General features: G+C 36.8%; 1 pseudogene; it reads right to left on the minus strand.

Moving 5' to 3' along the window:
* Positions 1-10,152: 10,152 nt before the first annotated feature.
* Positions 10,153-19,454, minus strand: LOC116144441 (annotated as a pseudogene).
* Positions 19,455-21,305: the final 1,851 nt, after the last annotated feature.

A 21,305-nucleotide genomic window follows, 5' to 3' on the forward strand; every position in this document is an offset into this window, starting at 1 on the left:
GGTTAGTGGCTCTAGAGTCCATATACCATTCTTGATCCTGCCGTGTAGTATAGTTGGCAGTGGAAGAGGCAATATTTGGCAGATGAGGTGCAACAAAATAAACTTGACTGGATGAAGTAGGTTGCTGACTAGGAACCTTGAAAGTTGAATTATTAGTGTTAGGGACTGGAGCAACAGGCTGCTGTCCTCTGGAGAAATCTTGTGAAGAAGAAAATCGATTGGAGGAATTCACAAACGTTAGTCCTGGTTGTGATTGATTACCAAAATAGAAGCGATTAGAGGACAAATTTTGTATCTATGAATTGCCAGGATAAGTAGAATCAAGTCTTCTCCCATGTCCAAAAGAGTTGTTGTCAGGAAAAGAATCTGACTGTCCATTGTTGAAGACAACACTACCAGAAGATCCAAACTGTGGAGAAACTCCATTGTAAGTGGAATTATACCGGTGATAACACTGAATAGCTGTGTGTCCTATTTTCCCACTTACTTGACAAATAGGTCTCCATTTAGCATTCCCTCTGCCACGACCTCTGATGTAGCTATTAAACACTAGTGGTCTGAAATTATTGAATTGTGATTCAAGCTGTCCAGCATGGGAAGGCTGATACGTCTGTCCATATGAAACAAAACCAGTGGAAGGTAAAAAGGAGGCAGGAGGTGGATAAAGTGGAACATAGTTCTGATGCACTTCAGTAGTTGGCATGAGATTTATAGCTGGTGTCAGTATAGGTTGAGAAGCACTACTAGCATTGGATGCAATATTTGACCCATTGTGCAGAGTTGGTGAACTATTAGAGTTACTGATTGCAGATGAACTGAACTATTTGAGAAATCAACAGAATTAAATTTCTCAATTCGCATTTCATATTTTTGCAGTAGATATTGTGCCTCTTGGATTGTAACATAATCAAACTTTGATTCTACTCTAGATGTCAAATTTACAACAACAGTGTCCAATTTTGGTCCTAAACCATCAAGAGTATGCTGAAGCAAATCTTCATCAAAGACATTTTGACCACTAGAGTTTAGGCTTTCTGCAATACCTTTCATCTTCTTAAAGTAATCACAGATACACAAGTTCCCTTCATGAGTGTTCTGTAATAAATGTTTAAGGTGTAGAGCTCTAGCCTTTGAGTCACTTAAAAATTCATTTTCAAGTGCAAACCGAATATCAGTGGAAGTTTGACACTTAGTTACCGAACTAAACATACATTCAGAAATGGAGGCCAACAACCCTGTAACAAGGAATTTATCAGTACGTTTCCAAGCTAGATAAGCTGGATTAATGCGTTTTGTAGTACCAGATTCATTCAATTTTGGTTCAGATGTTGACCTAACTACATTTTCTTCAACTAGAATTTCAGATTCTGACGAAATTAAAGGTTCAGGACAGGGGATACAACCTGTTAAGTGACCATCAAGATCGTGAGCACGTATTGTAGAAAGAATTTATGACTTCCAAAACCGATAATTATCAAGGTAATTATCGCGTGTGAGCTTGAGAGTAACCACTTGAAGACTGGACGGAAATGTTGAAGAGTAAGTGACTGAAGTGTTCTGCATCACTTTGTTCAGATTGTTGTTTGAAGTATTGGAGGATGAAGAATTCGCCATTGACGTTAGTCTTTGGCTTTGATACCATGAAAGACTTTGGAGGAGAAGTCAAGAATCTTAAAGAGAATTGAGAAAGACAAATACAATTTTTCTTCTTTCTTTCATTAACTAACTAACGAATAGAAGTCACATTTTTTATATATTTGAGAAGAAGCAAGAATAGTAATGTAAAGGTGACAGCACTTTGATGCTGAATGATGTGAAGAGACAGCAGTTCTTTGGTGCCTTTGGTGAGCTAACAATGGTGACAAAAAACTAGTAAAAACGGCACAACTTTTGCTTCTTGTCAATACTACCAATACTAACATATAATTTCTTTATACTGAGCATGAACTAATTAACAACTAACATATAATTTCTTTATACTAACCATGAACTAAGAGTTTAATAACTAATTTTGTTTAAATTGACCAAGGCATGAACTAACCAATTAAGAACTAACTTTCTTTAACTAATAGAACTAATCTCTATAAATTGAGTTGAAATCTTCATAAAGTGATCTTCTTATACGATCCTAAGAAGCAAATATCATACCAAGAATTCATTGATATGGCAATTCCACTTACCATAATCATTTGTTTACTCATTACTCTCTCAAGTACTCATTTCACTTTAATCGCAATTATTAACACCACCACCACCATGAAACCTAAATAATTGGTGTTCGAACTTCTCCACCAAGATTTCATGTCACACAACACTAATCACACCAATCAAGATTGTGCGAAACACATTTTAAATCCTTCTAAAACTCAAGAAGCTCGAGCTGATTTACAACTTTTTCTACAAAGGATTTTTTGTAAATTTCACTATTAGTGAGCCTCCCGTTCCACATCTACATGGGTTACTTACGAGCCTTATATGACAAATATATGCGGAATATTTTATAAACCAAATTACAACCCCTACATCTCTTCCACATATTCTGAAGTTCCATGTGGCCAAGTTGTCTACAGCTTTTACGACTATAGTAATTGATGCATTTATAGAATCAACATGCAGGGACACTCCAATGGACAACTTGCCATTGAGCAATTCATATTTGAGAATATAGATGAGGGCAATATTACTATAAGTGATGTGGTTTTTTGATGCAACCATAACAATAGAGACAGTGAATAAGAAATTCATTATGAAGTGTTTGATTATGGATGGAGTCGTCGGAGGTGTTGGTGATCAACATGTTATATATGGAGTGGAAGATACTCAAGTACTCAATGGAATTTTTGGACTTGGTAGTTGAAAACGAGCCTTGTCTCTTCTTCATAGATTTGGTTTAAAAGTTTTCTATTGCATTGGTAAAAATCTCTACTGTCTTGAAGAGTGGATGTAGGTAATCAATTGATTACTGAACCACTATAACTCTGTGTGTTACTTTATCAGTTTTCTTTTATGCTCTTTTGATTACTTATATATGATTGTTTGTGTTCTTCCTGAATTAGAAACTTAGGAATCTGATTTACTCTAATTCGATCAGTCTTGAGTCCTACAGTCTTACGATCCTTCCCATTCTTCCACATACGCCGATTATCCTTGTCGTTACAATGTCTGCAACATTTGCACTATAAAAATAAGTGCATGTACCGAATTTCATATGTAGATGATACCAACTGAAATGGAACATTTGCCACTGAGCAATTCACATTTGAGACATTAGACGAGGGCATAACCATAGTGAAAGATGTAATCTTTGGTTGTAGTACAAGCCACAAAATTCAGGGTGACCATCGACAACCAGTAGGACTGTTTGGACTTGCTAGTCAAACACCTACCATATATATTTCTAATAAATTCAGTGTTGATGAAAAAATGCTTGATATAGACCGTAATACATTCAAGAATGATAGCGACGAAAGTCAAGTAACAATCGACTCTAGTACTACAGAGATTTGGTTAGTCACAAAGGCATATCAAATTCTTCAGGAAGAAATCGAGCATCACCTCGAAGGGTTCTCAGTCACAAAGTCTCGAATAGTACATAAATGGAAATTGTGCTAATATGGATCTTCAACGATTTCCAGTGGTCACATTACATTTTGCTAATGGGGCTAATTTAGTTTTGGGTGAGTGGAGTATATTTATACAGATAAATATTTCAATGTTTTGCTTGGCTTTTGGTCCAAGTGAACAACATAATGAAGGCTTCCACAACTTGAATGTGATAGGACTTCAAGCTCAACAATTTCATAACGCAGCTTTTGATGTTGTGGGGGATAAGTTGTATTTTCTGAGAATTGATTGTGATCTTCTTGAAAATTAACTATATTAATAGAGATAATATTTTTTTAAGAGAATTGATAAATTTCATTCATCTCTTATATTGTAGTAATATGCATATATAATATTCTCATTAAATCTAGGTTTTTGAAGCTTTTTTTTTTAGATAACAAAACTTCATTAATGAAAAGGGAAATTACAGACAAAAATCAAACCACAAGGTTTGAGATAAAATGTCTGGAACACAATCTCACCACATGTTGATTCTATCAACATTTCTAGCATACTTAGCAAGATAATGAGCAACCTCATTAGCCTCTCTATAAACATGTCTAAACATACATTCACCAAAACAAGAGGACAATTGTTTAATTTCATAGTAAAGACCACCAAATTTTGAAATGTCCATGTTGTCTTGAAGCAATGCATCTATAGCAAGGAAACAATCACTTTCAACTTGAATCTTTACAATGCCCATGCTTGCACAGAACTGAAGTCCACGAATAATAGCTAGCAACTCTACATGCTCTGGTTCAGCAATAGCTTCCTCCAAAGCGCTAGCAGCCATTAGTACTCTACATGAGCTGTCCCTCAAAATTGCACCTATACTAGCTTTCCCCATGTCTTCAAAAACAGCTCTGTCAACATTTAATTTTAGCACATCATGATCCGGTGGCTTCCTTTTGTAGACATCTCGCACTTCTTGTCGCGATTGTCGCTTTGCCCTTTTATAACATTTCAGCAAAGGGACAACATGCTCATCAACGTGATGGATAGAAATTAGAGCTTGTTCATGGATAAATTTGTTTCTCCTATACCATATCCACCATGCCAAAACAAAAGATGTAGACAAAGTTTCAAATTGTTTGGCTGTACAGAAATGAAAAGCCAACTCAAACACATTCAAGAATTTATATCTCTCAAGGACAGGAAGATAATCGGCCCAAAGCTTCTGCACATCCACACATTGCACCAAAGCATGATATAGCCCTTCAGGTTCAGCATGACACAGATTACATTGCACATCAGTCGGGACGTGTTTTCCTAAAAACTTCTCCTTCGTAGGCAATCCATCCTTACAAGCACGCCATGCAAATATTTTGATCTTATTAGGCACCGACATTTTCCAAATGTTTTTCAAGACCGCACTTTGAACACGCGAAGAAGAGGATTCAGCAACATGTGAAGTCTGTTGAGCCATTATAAACTTATAACAGCTTCTAACACTAAACACCCCATTCCTTTCATGACCCCAAATTAGCCTACCAGCCCCATTCCCATCACACAAAACAATTTTCTGAATATCCTCCACAACCCTTGGATTAAAGAGAGCTCTAAGTTTTCCAAAGTCCCAGAGTCTAGAATTTTCACACATAAGAGAATTCACACACTCATTCTGGTTCCCTTCACTAACCACATACCCTTCCTTCACTAAAGCATTATGACCCGGGATCCAATTATCAAACCAAATATTAACAGTAGTCCCAACCCCTATCCTCCATCTACACCCCTCTAGAACCCATTTTTTTGCATCTGAAATGCCTCACCAAGTATAAGAAGGAGATCTACCCAACCCTGCTTGCAAAAAATCAGAACCCGAAAAATACTTAAACGCATTCAAGAATTTATCTCTCTTAAGGACAGGAAGATAATTGGCCCAAAGCTTCTGCACATCCACACATTGCACCAAAGCATGATCTAGCCCTTCAGGTTCAGCATGGCATAGATTACATCGCACATCAGTAGGGACGTATTTTCCTAATAACACGTCCCTACTGATGAACTATTTTACTTGGTATTAATTATATTATACGGACTGTTCAATATGAACAAGCTGTAAATTAAAATTTTAATATTATTTTAGCATTGATAATGAGATCAATGTGACCAGTAGCTGAACCAATAAACACTTACTTGGCTAATTTTATATAGTTATATTATTTCAATAATTGGCTAATTAGGAATAATTTATTATAAAAGTAATGATGTACGTACAAATTAATTATACAAATAATTACTTACAGCTCTACATGTTTAACATGTCGTCTACTCTAATTTATTTAATTTATCTCTAATTTAAAATCACTTAATCACATTTAAGCAAACATCAGTTTGTACAATAAGTAATATAATTAATTATCCAATCATATTTTTCTACGTTACTTTACATGCAAGATTTTGTATAAACTATATGTAATATTATTCTATTCAAATTAGGATGTAATAATAACCGTTATCTGATTAGGTTAAAAAACCAAACATAAAAATCATATATACTACTTTACTACACAAATTTATATTTCATTTATGATTTCGGCATCATTGTAACCCTACACCACGACCATTCTCTTCCTCGATCATTACTCACCAAAACCCTCGAACCATATTCCTGTTGACCTTGTCAATAGCCGACAATCGAGCGATTAGGGTTTGCGCAACCGCCATTCTCAAGTCAAATTCCAAACAATTTCAACCGTCAAAATCCAACATTTTGCCACCAAAAGACTCGTTGGCCTCCTCTCTTCAAAAGTTCCAATAGTTTGGACTGAGTTTGCCCTCTGTTCAGCATCAAAATATAAATTTGAGTAGTAAAGTGACACTTTAAAAGTTTATAGGTGGGAAAGTGTCATTAAACCATTATTTGGATGGGAAAAAGTCATTACCTCCATATTTTACACACTATACAAAAGTTGAAAAGGGCATAAAGTTTTGATATTGTTTGAATGAAATAAAAGAATGAATGGGAGAATAAAGAACACTGAACAGTGTACCCAAATGTGCCTATTTTGATTAGGTCTTTCTCCCATTCAAACTTTTTGTTTATTTTATTGTATTTTCTAAGTCCCTCTTTATCCATATTTGACAAAGTTTTATAGAAAGATAATGAATTTTTCTTTAGTAAGTTATGTCATACTAATAAACTACGCGGGAACTAAAGGGGGCTTTAAAATTAATACCTCAAGGTTTGATCTAAATAACACTTAGCTCCACAGGTTTTAAAAAGTGGCACTAAAAACCCAAACGTTTTGAAACAGTAAAAACTTCGTTTACAAAGCTGATGGACATTAGGAATCTCGGTTTTCTAGCTCATAATATCTGTTAAAATACGTAAGTTTTATTAGAATATTTTCTCTATTTCAATATTATTAATTACGAAAATAATCCCCAAAACATATTTAAAAAAAAAATATATATAAATATATATTTTAGCACCGTCGCCTATATTTCTTTTTTACACACAACCCAACCAACACAAAGTCCATTATATCTATATAGAATCGTTTCTACAAAGGCTTCATATCTAACAACATATATATTTGGATCCAAGAAAATTCATCAAAACCCATTGTTGACGCTTGATTTTGGACGCTAACGACTCGCACGTACAAAGTGCTAAGAGAGTCTTAGAAATTACACGTGATGGATCTATGAGATTTGAATATGGAGCTGAAATTATATATGTTGCAGAAAACATAAATAATAGGCTAACAAGAGAGGTTTTTATAATGGTTTGGATGCTCAAACAAGCGACTCCTACATCCACTGTTATTTTATTGATCTCTAACTATTTCTATGATTTTGCCCGTAAGGCATACAAAGATGAAGAAATACAGTGTTTACAGAGAGAAAGAATTGAGCTCTTATCTATGCCTAGCTCTCATATGCCTAACCTCCCTCTTCGGGAAGAGAAGTGCCAATTTATACACCTTTGCACTCAATGTAATAAGTGTTTTGCAAGTTGCCTTGACACATGGAAGGCTCTCGTCCATTCATCTCTTGAAATGAGATAGGGTTGGTATGAATATCTGAGGAGGTATGGGCTTGGCAGCTAGTAGAAAAGGACAGTTATTAGGCTGACATAAGCGTGACTTTTGAGGGATAACAGAAGCCCCCCAGTTTTTGGAGTGCGTAATCGCGCTTCAGAAACTAAGGTCTTTGATCTGAATGGCTGCAGTCTCGAACTGAAGAGCTCGAACTATTCCTGACGCGATCTAGGGCTGAGAGCTAGGAGCTGATCGCGATCTGAGAGAAAAACGAACTCGACCTGAAATCATAACGAACTCAATCTTAGCAAAACGAGCTCAACTTGAGAGCAAAACGAGCTTAATCTGAAAGCAAAACGAGCTCAACCTGAAAGCAAAATGAGCTCAACCTGAAAGCAAAATGAGCTCAATCTGAGCAAATCGAGCTCAACTTCAGAGCAAAACGAGCTCAATCTGGGCAAAACGAGCTTAACCTGAAAGCAAAATGAGCTCAACTTGAAAGCAAAACGAGCTCAACTTGAGAGCAAAACGAGCTTAATCTGAGCAAAATAAGCTCAACCTGAAAGCTAAACAAGCTCAATCTGAGCTAAATGAGCTCAACTTGAGAGCAAAACGACCTCAACTTGAAAGCATAACGAGCTCGACCTGAAAAGTCATAAACCTGAAAGGGTTATAACGAGCTCTACCTGAAAGCTCATAACGAGCTCGACCTGAGAACATAACGATCTCGACCTGAAAAGGTCATAACGAGCTTGACCTGAAAGGTCATAACGAGCTCGACCTGAAAGGTCATAACGAGCTCGACCTGAAAGGTCATAACGAGCTCGACACAAAGAGCACAACAGATCAGCGATCTCAGTGTGTGATCAGCGATCAGAACACGCGATTTGAAGCTAAAGATCAGTGATCTGAAGCCGAGGATCAGAACGACCTGGGCGTGCGACCTGCGATTTGGCCAAGCGATCAGAGAACTCTGACGCGTTTGATCTGCGATTTGGCCACACGATTGGAGAATTCTGACGCGTGCGATCTGGCCACGCGATTGGAGAATTCTATTGCGTGCTATCTGCGATCTGGCCACGCGATCGGAGAACTCTGACGCGTACGATCTGGCCACGCGATTGGAGAATTCTAATGTGTGAGATCTGCAATCTGGCCACATGATTGGAGAATTCTGACGCAGGTTTGAGATCTGAGCAGGCCATCAGGGAACTTGGACGCAGGATTGAGACCTGCATGGGCCACCAAACTGTTGACGCTTGATTTTGGACAACAACGACTCGCACATACAAAGTGCTAATAGGGTCTTAGAAATTACACGTGATGGATCCATGAGATTTGAATATGAGCTGAAATTATATATGTTGCAGAAAACATAAATAATAGGCTAACAAGAGAGGTTTTTATAGTGGTTCGGATGTTCAAACAAGAGACTCTTACATCCACTGTTATTTTATTGATCTCTAACTATTTTTATGATTTTGCCCGTAAGACATACAAAGATGAAGAAATACAATGTTTATAGAGAGAAAGAATTGAACTCTTATCTATGTCTAGCTCTCATATGCCCAGCCTCTCTCTTCGGGAAGAGAAATGCCAATTTATACATCTTTGCACTCAATATAATAAGTGTTTTACAAGTTGCCTTGACACATGGAAGGCTCTCGTCTATTCATCTTTTGAGATGAGATAGGGTTGGTATGAATATCTGAGGAGGTATGGGCTTGGCAGCTAGTACAAAAATATATTTATTAGGCTGACATAAGCGTGACTTTTGAGGCATAATACCCATTGTGTTAGAATGGTTGTGTATTTGGGGGTTGTCTTCAGGATTGCGTGTGTTTATTTTAGGTGTATAAATAAGACAAAAGACAAAACTCTTGACACCTACTTTTCTATCTGCATACACACTTGTTAAATATTTATTAAGAGATTTTCAAGCAATTTGAGGGTCAAGATTCTTACATGTTACCATTAGCCTAACAGAAATGTCAATATCTTGTATTGGTATTCTACAATAATATTCTTTTTACTGTTATGAAGAAATACGGCTTTAGGGATGATTTGGTATGTCATCCCGCGTTACTTTTTAGGACAAATTTTTCATTTTTTGTGATGAAAATTTTCGTCACCTTTTTCTAAATTTCTTTCAACGGGAGAAAGAGAAAGGAAGAGAGCGGTAAGAGAAAAGACGAAATGAAACGAAGAAAATAAGAAAAGAATGGAGAGTGTAATAAATTTACTTTTAATAAATGAGTTGAAAGAGAATGATGTGTTATGTACGTTTTTTATTTTTATCTTTATTAAAACTATTTTGATTACATGATAAGACAAAAATAGACTTTATTATATGCAAGTTCTTGTAATGGCCGTTAGTTTTAGGGGAGAATTGTAATTTAATCTTAATGGTTGGGATTCTAATGTCATATTTATAGAACCTGTGGGTCTAAGCTTACTTGGGCTAAACCTTACGAATGTTCATGTTTAAAGCCCTAACATAATTATGATTGAACAATGAAATTTAATCCAGGCTCAACGACAAGTTCAGCACAATATGTAACCATCTAAATTTCTTAAACATTGAACAATGCCCCAATCTTTACAACTTAATTGTGGGAAAAGCATTACAAATGAAATTTTAATCATTTAATCCCATAGGCGTTAGGAAATTCCTTTCACAGGGAATTGAAAACAAAATGAACTAAAAGAAAGAACAAAAAAAAAAAAAAAGAAAAAAAAAAAATCACACTAGCAGAGTGGAAGAGGGGCACCATTCCAGTCTGTGAGGCACTCTAGCATTGGATCAATGATCTTACCCTGGCACATAGCTGTGAATACTTTATCAAATTCCTCTCCTGGTGACTTTACTTTCTCACCAGTTAAGAATCCTGTTCCTAGCTCTTCCCTCACAAACTTGTACAATGGATAAGATCTGCATTCTTTGGATCTGTTGGAATCGCTGCGTTTCCATTCCAATCATAATTCTAACAGTCTCCACCACTTTAGGCAAAACGGCCGTCAATTCCTCCTCAAAAGCTCCAATCTTTTGGAAGATTGAAGAGTTCGCATTCTTCTCATTTTCGCCATTGTTCAATGCATGATCAACAGTACTTGTCTTAGCTTTTGCATCATGGATAGGTGGCACTGGAGGGATCATCTATGTAAGCGAAAACGTGTTCGCGATCAACCACTTTGATCAGATCTTTCCACAAAATCTGATGGGTGAAGTTCTCCGTTTGCTCAATAGTTAGAACTTTCTTAGCTACTTGGCTCACGGTGCTCTTAACTGTGTTCTTCAAATTCTCCTCCACGTGCCTCAGATCAATGGTTGGCAAAGTGCTACCAAGTATGTAGAAGACATGAGCTTCAAGATGTCAACAGCTTCAGAGTTTTTTGAGAGATGAGTCCCAAGGAGTTCACGTCTTGGTTGTGTGCTCGGCACTTTGGACATGGTGGTGACTGGATTGGCAAGGTATTGAGCTCTGAACAATAGGAAGCCATGGCAATTTCAGCACCCTTGAAACCGTAACCAAGCTTGGATTTGCCGCCAGAGAGATTTGATGGCAACCCATTGTTGTAAAAGTCGTTGACAAGCTCCGAAAATTGGGAAACATAAGTTTTCCAATCAATGCAATAGCAAACGTGTATTGTCCATTGAGACACCAATTGGGGTCCCCTGGAAGTTGCCTCCATGTAAAGCCTTGTTCCTTGAAACATCGATCAGAGGGTTGTCGTTGACGGAGTTGATCTCCCTTTCAATTGATTTGGTTGAAAATCTGATAACTTCAATCAGTGGGCCAAGCCATTGTGGTGAAGTCCTGAGGGCATAACGATCCTGTTTCGGCTTTTGAAGAGGATCCATCTCGTGCAATTTTTTGGCAGCTTTAAACATACGAACTGCCATCTAAAATGTGTTCCATAATTGCTGAGCCTCAATCTGGCCTGGATGGTGCTTTAACTTGTGTGTCAAATGGTCAGTGAATTCAGGCTTCCCCTGCATCACTTCGCGAAAATTGCTGAAAAAATTTCGGAAAATACACCAAGACATTAGCCTCAAAAAGAACCATTGAAGCCATTCCAGATCCAACAGCAGTACCGTTCACAAGAGCAAGGCCTTCTTTAGGCTGCAACTCAAACAACTCAAAACCGGCGAGTTTAGAGGCTTCTCGAGCATAATGACTTCTCCCTTAGGTCCTGTGGCCTTGGAATTGGGGCGACCGGTAAGTAATCCGGCAATGTAAGACAGAGGAACAAGATCACCGGAGGCAGTGATTGTGCGCGAAGTGGGAGGCATGGAGTAATTTGTTATTGAGAAGACTGGCAATTGCTTCCAAGATTTCAAATCTGATTCCAGAGTAGCCCTGGAGAAGAGTGGTAATCCTACAAGCATGGCTGCTCTGTTGCGGAGTGAGGCAGTGTGTGGGCGACTTGTCCATTACCAAAGATTCCGGCATTCAAGAATCTAATGAGCTCCTGCTGAAGAGCGCCACCGTTCTTGGTTCTTCATGGAAGTTGCGCCGAAACCAGTGGTGACACCATAACTACACCATGTTCATGCTCTCCTGACCCAATCACTGCTAGCCTTAACACCATCTCTGGTGATTCTGAAAGCTCAACTTTGACGCCAGACTCATCGGTTGCAATGGCAGCCACCTGAGCTATCGTCAAGTCTCACCACCGAGCTTCACCACCGGTTCCTGTACTCGGCCACCATACGCTTCACTTCCTCCAAATGACCCCTTTAAGACCCTCGGCCACCAATCCCCAGTTCAAGGGATCAGTAGAAGCCGTGCACAAACTCTTAAGACTCCCGTTTTCGTGACGTTCATTGCAGCTGCTTCCATTGCTTAATACCCTGTATAAAACAGACAAATACTAAAAGAAAAGAGAGAGGAAGACTCAGAAAGAGAGCTGATAAGCTTTGGTGCTTACAGTGAAATCTGTAAATTAATGTTAAGGATGCTATTGCTGAGGAAAAGAGAGAGAGAGAGTGAAGGTGATATACAGAGAAGAGAGAGACGTGGTGTGTTGTAGTAGTAATGTGCTGGTTGGTGAAACGTAAGAAGTCGCAAAAGGAAATTGCGGGGTAGGTTGAACTTGAAAAGAGATCTGAGCCGTTGAGGAAGTGGAGATGGGAGGGTAGAGATTGTGGTGGTGGCGTGGCTAAGTAAAAGCGAAGAAAGGGTAATATTGAGTGGAAGGGATTGGTCAAGAATGGGATAATACCAGCTTAATTGATTTTTTATTTTGTCTCAGGTCGGTTCTTCACATCAGCATATGCTATCATAATTGATTTTCAGTTAATTAATTATTCTGTATTAATCCACACATATTCATGTAAATGATTCAAATTTATTAGGAAATTCATGCTATTAATTAATTATAGTATATTCGCATTATGACAGTCATAATAACTAGTGTTGAGTTCAATAATTAATTTCAAGTAATATTTTGAAATTTGTTTTAAAGATTAAATGAGACAAATATATATATATATCTCTTTGAAAATACATTTAACACAAAGTTAAGAAAGAGACAATATGATAATGTACTAATAGGGGTGGTCGCTGCCCACTAGGGCCTTATCCCACCGGTAATTCTAAGAATAAAGAATTAGTTAAAATGGACGCAAACTGACTCAGACACTCCCATAAAAAAAAAAAATGATAATTAATATATTATAAATATATATATATATACTGTATTTTCGTAAAATGAATTGTCCATACATTATTCATCTAATTAGTTGAATTAATTATACAAAATCACGCGTCTATATAAAATATGTTTGATGCATATATTTCACAATATACATAAGTTGAATAGGCCATCAAGTTTTGACCAATGAATAGGAGAACTAAGAATACTAAACGACGCACCCTCCCATTCAAACTTGGCTTATTATTTAGTGTTTTCTAAGACCCTCTTCATAAATTTAAACGTCGTAAGATTTATCCACATTTGACCAAATTTGATGTAAACATAACGAATTTTTCTTTAGTAAATCATGTCATGCTAATAACAATAACAACTACCATAACTATGATGTTAGTAGTTGAAACTTATAATTTATTTATTTAATGAATTAATTTAGTTTACTTTGTGGAAAACCCTTTTCTGACTTCTCTTTAGTGGGCATATGCATGGTTGTTGTAACAGGATAGGCCATCCCTTACACTAAACTAATTAAGTTGAATAAAGAAAGTGTTCACCATTCAATTGGTCAAGTTGAAATATATGAATATCAAGTTGGTGGATTAAGTTGAGAAATCACTAGGCATTTATTAAAATAGGTAGCTTATTCTAATACTTTCAAGATTCAATAAATTAAAGAGCTTATGATTAAGCATTTCTAATGCAATTTGCATGGATACGTAGGATTTTGTGAAGTTTTGGGATGGATGAAAAATTAAATTATTCATACATGTTAAAAGCTTATTAATATACACTTAATTATCATACACTCTTTTTGTCTACAAAGGTGTTAAAAACTTTGGCCGCCTCATGCGGCCAAACGACACATCAGAATCTGGTGATACATCGCATTCTGACAAATCGATAGTTTCTGGTACTTTTTGAATCAAATGTGGTGTCAAGGCACCACCTTTGACCATTGTTGACAGTCTATTAATTGTGGTTGACATTGATTATCGTTGATCAATGAGGGGCAGTGAATTGTATTTTTTTAATTATTAATTTTAATAATTTATTTATTGTTAATTATTTTAATAAGTAATGAATGTTTATTAAATTTAATTTTGTAGTTTGAAGAATTATATATAGGTATATTTTTCATTTCACAATGTAAATTCAACTATAGAAATAAGCTGATTTTTAGAAGCTACTTATCCTAGCTTTTAGAATTCTTTTATAAAGTTGATTATTTTATAAGCATCTTCAAACCTAATCTATTTTAAAAGTACTTTACAAAACATTTTTTCTTTATTGTAGCTTAAAAAATAATTGATTATTTCTATAGACGGTAAAATCTACTCGGAAATCCTTTAGATTTAATCGTAGGCACTCCGATGCTCAAGTCAGTAGGATTGTGACGGGAAATTGAGCATAAAAAGGTAAGCGATTACCTTATTTATGGAGCTAGGCGCGACTATCGTCGTAGAGTGGCCAGAGCTCGGCTTTAGGATGATAGATGGCAGGTAAAGAACTAGTGGGGGAATTGTGTATATCGTACGAGTATTCGTTAAGATTAGATTGGTGGAAACTGAAATCGATGGAAGTTGAATGAATTTTCGAGAGGACTAACCCTCTTTTATCGGAAGCTAAGGAAGGCTCAATCCTTGTAGAAGTCAGAGTACTAGTTGCATGAAACTAGGAATACTTAGGGAAGATGAATTTGAGTAAGAGTCGCAATTCCAAGATATTGGAATCACTATACGACTTGAGTTCCTTGGTTGTTAGAATCTAAATAGGACTTGGAAGACCTTTTTTGGTAGAGTTCGCATAAAACTCGGAGTCTTGTGTGTGTTAGACTCTCGTTAGATTTACAAATCTATAAAGAGTTAGGATGAGATTCGGAGACCTTGGGATGTTAGAATCCTCTCAAGACTCTAAGTCTTTGAGGGAGATTACAATCACTTTGAGTAGACTAGCCCGCAGACGAACCCAAGATCCATGGCGAAAAAGGCCTTACCGACGCATGACAGGCCAAATCTCGTCAGTCGTGTGCCATTATCACGACTGATGTCGGCGGCCGGCGGTGGTGAGTAATGGCTAACGATGGTCTTAGGTGGTTGGGGGTATTTTGTTAACTTTTAAACTTTTTATGGCTGGGCTCTTTTAGCTAAATTCTCAAATGTATGAGGGCTGTGTAATGGTTATTTGGTAGACATTTAAGGGCAATTGTGTCCAAAATGATATTAAATTATGGGCAAAATAGGTATAAAAATCAAATTACCTGGTAATTTTTTAATAACAGCCTTAGGGGAGGGTACCAGATTACCTTCTACATTACTAACAGTAAACATTATTTCTTATAAAAGATACTCGTAATATTTAATGACTTGCAAATCAAACACCGAAATCTTGCAATTGCAAAATAAATGAAGATTACCCTAGTTATCTTATATGCCCCTATCCAAACACACCTTTTACTTGATTGTCTGTAAACTACTCTTTGGGTTAGTCTATAAGGTGTTCAACATAAGTCTCGAGTAAGCACAAGTGCATAGTAACCTTGGTTCTGGGTTTGCGGTCAACACATTTAACATTTTAATTATCATAATTAACTAAATTAATTTTATCATTTTCCCCGCATTATTTTTCTTTCATGCTAATATATTTTTCTTCTCTAATCAATATCACATAATTCGTCATGATTTTAATCATATTGAAGTAGATAGAAGTAGAGATACTTTTATAATGAATGAGGAAATTAGAAGGGTTTTAGCTAGGAGTTTACACTATTAATCCATCATTTTCATTTGCATAATTTTTATAAACTAATCTTAGCTAACATTCTTAATAATCTTAAGTACAAATACACTTTCATACTAAACATGAACTGACCAATTAACAATTAACATATAATTTCTTTATACTAACCATGAACTAAGAGTTTAATAACTAATTTTGTTTAAATTGACCAAGGCATGAACTAACCAATTAAGAACTAACTTGCTTTAACTAATAGAACTAATCTCTATAAATTGAGCTGAAATCTTCATAAAGTGATCTTCTTATACAATCCTTTAAACCTAAGAAGCAAAATCATACCAAGAATTCATTAATATGGCAATTCCACTTACCATAATCATTTGTTTACTCATTACTCTCTCAAGTACCCATTTCACTTTAATCGCCATTATTAACAACACCACCACCATGAAACCTAAACAATTGGTGTTCGAACTTCTCCACCAAGATTTCATGTCACACAACACTAATCACACCAATCAAGATCGTGCTAAACACATTCTAAATCCTTCTGAAACTCAAGAAGCTCGAGCTAATTTACAACTTTTTCTACAAATGATTTTTTGTAAATTTCACTATTGGTGAGCCTCTCGTTCCACATCTAAATGGGTTACTTCTGAGCCTTATACGACAAATATACACGGAATATATTATAAACAAAATTACAACCCTTACAGCTCTTCCACATATTCTGAAGTTCCATGTGGTCCAATTGTCTACAGCTCTTGCGACTATAGTAATTGATGCATTTATAGAATCAACATGCAGGGACAGTCCAATGGACAACTTGCCATTGAGCAATTCACATTTGAGAATATAGATAAAGGCAATATTACTATAAGTGATATGGTTTTTTATGCAACCATAACAATAGAGACAGTGAAGAAGAAATTCATTATGAAGTGTTTGATTATGGATGGAGTCGTCAGAGGTGCTAGAGATCAACAGGTTATATATGGAGAGGAAGATATTCAAGTACTCAATGGAATTTTTAGACTTGGTAGTTGAAAACGTGCCTTGTCTCTTCTTCATAGATTTGGTTTAAAAATTTCCTATTGCATTGGTAATAATCTCTACTGCCTTGAATAGTGGATGTAGGTAATCAATTTATTACTGAAGACAATATAGGAGAAGTGGATGCAGTAATTAAAGAATGTTGAGCAGAATCAAATTTGGCAGACAAACAATATTGATCAGAGTGGTGATTATGGGTATTTAGTGATGATTCAGACAATGTAGAGAAATCAGAAGCATTTTGTTCTTTTAAATTACACTGGGATGTTGAAGCACAATTGTTTGCAACAGGCCTAGTAGACTGAGTAGAATTAGAATTAGAATCACTATGTGATAAAGCAGACAATGTACACAAATCAGATTCAGAGAGAATATTTTTATTCAAATTGCACTAAGAACTTTTATTTATTGAAGCTGAATTACAATTAGAATTAGAAATTTCACTATTGGTCAAACTACTTGGCTGTAAACTAAAATCAAGAGTGCTGGATTGACAATTAGTAGCAGTAGATACACTCAAGTTACACTTAGGAGTAATGCTAGAGTTCAAAGACTTATTCATAACTGTGGAACTAAAATCTTGGGAATTGAAATATGGTTAGTTTAAATGAGGAGAAACTATCTATCCAGGACAGCCAGAGGGATTATGTGAAAACACATGAGTAGATGGCAAGGTAGAGGGGATGTGCAACTGATACAAGCCAGCTTTAAGTCCTCCCTGCAGAAGCACTGTTCGGGTGTCCTTGTCCTTAACAAGACAGCAATTAGAGTTAAATTCCACCACCGCATTGTTATCTTTTGTAAATTTTGAGATACTAAGGAGATTCTTAGTTATTCTTGGCACACATAAGACATTTCTTAGGTATAAACATTTAGAATGTAATGAGTTGGGTAATAAAGTGAAACCAACATGGGATATGTCTAGAGACTCACCACTCCCAACTTGTAGTTGATCAATACCATCATAGCTACTGCTTGCTACTAAGCGATGAGGATCAGAGGTAACATGGTTAGTTGCTCCCGAGTCCATGTACCAAGCTAGATTAGGTGGTGTGGTGGAGGAAATAGTCATAGGTGTATGTGAGGTTGAAGATTGAGTAAGGTATTGGTGAGAGATAAAGAAATCCTGACTAGGTTGTTGTGTTTGGACATTAGGAACTAAGAGATTTGTTTGTGTAGGGGTTGGTTGTGGAGTGGAAAAAGAGGTCGTATGGTAGACTTGATTGGGTAAGTAGGTTTGTTGGCTAGGGATTGGAAAACTTGGTTGGTTAGGGACTATAAAGTGTGACTGCTGATTAGGGAAAGGATAGTGTGACTGTGGAGAAACTTGTTGTGAAGTGGAGAATAAGGTAGTATGACCTCCAAAGGGCAAATTACTTCCAAAAGAATTGCCACCAGTAACACCTGATTGAGATCTAGAACCAGACTCTCCAAACTGAGGTAAGGATGCACCAATCTGAGGGTGAAGTTTCATTATAGGTAGAATTAAACCTATGATAGCACTGCACTACTGTGTGTCCTACCTTGCTGCATACCTGACATACTGGTTTACCCCTACCAGTACCTCTGCCATGACCTCTTCCATAGGACTGAAATCCTGATGGTCTGTAATGTGTGACGGTAGGTCCGAAAGGCCCACCAAAATTACTTGGATGTGCAGGAGAAAAATATCCATCACTAGGTGTAATAGGAAGTGGATAGACTGAATAATTGGGTGTAGTGGGCAGGTAAGTCTGTGTAGGAGGTTTAGCGTTCGTCAAAATAGGCACTTGATGAACTTGATGAAGTTCATTAGTAGGACTGTCAGACAAGTCAAGCAGCTCGCGAGCCGGCTTGGCTCGACTCGTCTGAAGCTCGTGACTCGGCTCAAACTCAGTTTATTAACCGAGTCGAGTTTGAACATGGGGGAGCTCGGCTCATGGGCTCGCGAGCCTAGGCTGGCTCGCGCATACACTATGCGCTTATGCAGTGTGCTTTGGTGAGTTTTATAAAACATGAGGTGTTAAACTATTATATGGCAGTGAAAAAACTTTAAAAAAATGACACTTACCCCCCCAAGGTGCAAAATCGTAAAACATCCAATTTTTTCCCAAATCAATTTCATTGCCCCTAATTCCTAAATCGCAAACCCAACAAAGAACTGTAACCTTAGAACTAGTGACCTCGCTATGAAATCAGTCCTCTCTGTTGCCGTCGCCGATCTCACCAACCGAAAAAACAGTCACACAAACCGGAATTTCATCCCTCAAACCTTGAAATTGACTGAAGAGTAAATCCCCAAATCACGAAATCGCACCAGCCACCATCGTGAAACTGACAGGCTTCATCCCGTGTTCTTGCAGCCACTGGTGAGTTTTTCATCTCTTCTTTCATCCCTTTGACGCTGCATTCCAGAGGATTAACTTTAGACATTTAGGTTGCACAGTAATTTCGTAAACTTTGAATTTATGTTTGCTTTTGAGTTGTTTGTTCATTGATTTCACACTGCATTCCAGAGGATGATTATCACATTTATAGTAATGATTTTGCTTTACTGTTTTATACACACTAAATTTATCCAATTTGAAATTGATGTTGGCGTAGTGATGAGTTTGAAAATATTAGAGCTGAAGTCAAAGATGGGGTGTTCAATGATCAATTACAATGGTATCTTGAAGCTTAATTTGTGCCCTTTTTGTTTTATAGTACTACAAGAAATAAAATTATTTTTTCTGTAAAGAGAATTAGTTGTAGAGTTTGAAATATGTCAATGGAGTTTCCAATGTAGCAAAGTCTAAATCCTGAAAGGTGACTATATTAGAATGAACATAGAAATTATTACCAATGATAACAGTAACTTACCGTAAGCCCACTGATCTTTACTTTCCAGTAGAGAATCATCCTAGCCTAAACAGTCCAGATGATAAGACTTAAGACAGTCCCTGCAGGCAATGGCCATGACAAGTTAATGGGATAGATGGCATCCTATATCAAGGCATGAAAGTAAGAAGATATAACAACAAGACATCATTAAAATTAGCATAAGATATCCATGTGCATTGTAATGACCAAACTTATTGCAAATTTACTTTCTGAAGGGCAGAATAACGTTTTAGAAGTTTCTAAAGCAATTTCTTTCTTGTCAATAAGGGGAAAAAAATTGAATATTCAAGCCTTCAAATAAAAGTCATTTTAGGCTTATCAAACTTATAATAAGTATTTTGACAGCTTAAACTGCAAAATAATACATATCTTTGCTTGATAATATCATCTTCAAACTAAACACATTCTATATTTTCAGTTTTCCTGATTTATAAAAGACAGAATATCACCATGTTCAAAACAATATAAAACAAAAGAGAATAATGTGTCTTATTTTTCAATTGTACGTATGTCCTCGGGAGACAGTTCCTCAAGCACCCCTACATTGGATGACGTCGACGATTGTGTTACGGTAAGAGCAGTTGATTGGTGTAACATTTATACAAACACAGGTGGTATGGAGCAAAGTGTGAGTAGCCCCGAAAATGTAGAGGACAATGACAATCCACTACAGAAGAAGAAGAGAGCGAAGACGTTAGCTGTGTGGCTAGAATTTAGGGGGGTGGTTTTTCTTGGTGGTACAAGGAAGGCAGCATGTATTCATTGTAAAATAAAGCTGAAAATGATTGCCATTGGAAGCACTACACAATTCAATAGACATTTGAAGAGGTGTGCGAAGAGAACAACTAACTTAAGGCAACAACAAATAAATTTCCCCGCTTCCAGTTCTCAGGGTGTCTCTACTGTTTTGCCTGCTCTACGGGGCCAATTCGATATACTGAAGATGAGGGAGCTTATTGCACATTGGGTGCTGATGCATGAGCATTCGTTTTCTATTGTGGAGGAAGAGGGGTTGAACAACATGATGAAGTACAGGATTCCTCAATAGATTCCGATTTCCCGTAATACTTGTAAGAATGATTGTATGAGAGTGTTTGAAAATGAGAGGTAGAAGTTGCTAACCATATTGAAGGGTGTTAGGAAGATAAGTCTGACCACAGATCTATGGCATTCAGGCAACCAGAGGATGGAATACATGGTGTTTACTGGGCATTGGATTGATGATAATTGGAAGTTTAATAGACGGGTGTTAAACTTTATTCATTTCCCTCCTCCCCGTTCTGGTATTGCCATTGATGATGCAATTTTCAAGTGTTTGATGGAGTGGGGAATTGAAGCTAAGGTCCACACGATCTCGGTGGATAATGCTTCAAGCAATGATGTTGCAGTAAAAGTGTTGAA

The sequence above is a fragment of the Pistacia vera genome, unplaced genomic scaffold, assembly GCF_008641045.1.
Source record: "Pistacia vera cultivar Batoury unplaced genomic scaffold, PisVer_v2 Contig445, whole genome shotgun sequence".
Classification (NCBI taxonomy): domain Eukaryota; kingdom Viridiplantae; phylum Streptophyta; class Magnoliopsida; order Sapindales; family Anacardiaceae; genus Pistacia; species Pistacia vera.